The sequence below is a fragment of the Otolemur garnettii genome, unplaced genomic scaffold, assembly GCF_000181295.1.
Source record: "Otolemur garnettii isolate 467f Iridium unplaced genomic scaffold, OtoGar3 scaffold00110, whole genome shotgun sequence".
Classification (NCBI taxonomy): Eukaryota; Metazoa; Chordata; class Mammalia; order Primates; family Galagidae; genus Otolemur; species Otolemur garnettii.
Genome location: NW_003852505.1, coordinates 3,915,658 through 3,917,269, shown reverse-complemented (window position 1 = coordinate 3,917,269; position 1,612 = coordinate 3,915,658). Strand labels below are relative to the sequence as shown.

Here is a 1,612-nt window from a genome sequence, read left to right as displayed (position 1 = left end):
CTCCAGGTCTTTGCTCAAATGTCTGTCTGTCTCTGTCTGTCTCTCTCTCTGTCTCTCTCTCTGTCTCTCTCTCTTCACTCTGTAGCAGGGCTAGAGTGGCATGGTATCAGACTAGCTCACAGCAACCTCAAACTCCTGGGTCCAACCTCCTCCTGCCTCAACCTCCCAAGCTCAGACTATAGGCACCTGCCACAATGCCCAGCTAATGTTTGTATTTTTCATGGAGATGGTTCTCGCTCTTGCTCAGGCTGGTCTCTAACTCCTGAGCTCAAGCAATCCTACACCTTGGCCTCACAGAGTGCTAGGATTACAAGCATGAGCCACCACTCCCATCCTAACGTTACCTTCTCAGGTAGGCATTGCCATATTCACCCCATTTAAAAATGTCATCTGGCCAGTGGCGACCGGCAAGAAGCCCAAGTGGAGTCCCAAGCAGTGCTTCCTGGAGGAGTTGCGGCTGAAGCCAGGCGGGCCTGTTGGCAGGGGGAGTTCCCCGAAAGCCTATGGCTGCACCAGGCAGTCTCTGCCGCCTCATCAGGCTTCAATACTCAGGCACCAAGCAGCTGGGCAGAGGCTCCAGGCCTCAGCCACTCGCCCAGGGGCCTCTGGGGTCCTCCCCGGCTTTCCATGTCCAGGATGAAGCTGATCACTCAGGCCTACTGCAAGACAGTACTGCACAGTGCATAGTACTACTATGCCGTCAATGGACTCCTGTTGGCTGAGAAGCAGAAGCCGTGCAAGGAGCACCACCCCTGGGCGGCCTGGGCACCCACCACACCCTCTTTGTGGACTGTATCCCCCTCTTCCATGGCACACTGGCCCTCGCCTTCATGCTGGAGGTGGCTCTCACCCTGATTGATTCATAGAACAAATATAATAGCTATGTGATTGTTGGCTATTGCCAAGCTAATGAACGAGTGAAGGATGCCAGTCCCAACCATGTTGCAGAGAAGGTGGCGTCCAGAATCTTTGAGGGCTTCAGCAACATAGCTCTCATCATGATGGACAACACCAAGTTTACGATGGACTGCACAGCACCTACGATCCACGTGTACGAGCACCATAAAAATAGGTGGCGGTACAGGAACCCACATCATGACTACTGCGAAGACTGGCCAGAGGCACAGAGGATCTTTGTGTTGCTTCTGGACCGCTGGTCCTACGGTCCTATGAAATGCTCATGGATTTTGATAACCACCTGACTGAAGTTCGGAATGACCATACAAATCCAGAGATCAATGAAGATGCTCTGTACCTGTGTGAGGCACTCACCGCAGTGACTGGTCTGAGCATTTCCACTCTACTGAAAACCTATTTTTTTTAGAAGAAAACCTATTTTTAAATGTAAATATAATATCTTATACCTGTATGGAAAGCTAAGAGTTTTAAGAAGTGGCATGTGCCTCGAGAGAGGGCAGGATAGGGTGTTTGAGTAATCATCTTTTAACACAGAGTCTCTAGTAAAGAGGTACAGACAATACAATCTAACCTTCCCTGTGCATTTTTTCCTGGTTGTATGTTGCTATAATCTTCCAAAACAAAAGCTATTTATGCTTATCCAAAATTGTTCCTATTAAACAGTTTTAACTAACCTTTTTTTTTTTTTTTTTTT

At 48.8% G+C, this 1,612-nt stretch overlaps 1 pseudogene; it reads left to right on the top strand.

Moving 5' to 3' along the window:
* The first annotated feature begins 627 nt into the window (after positions 1–627).
* On the top strand, positions 628–1,324 carry LOC100961349 (annotated as a pseudogene).
* Positions 1,325–1,612: the final 288 nt, after the last annotated feature.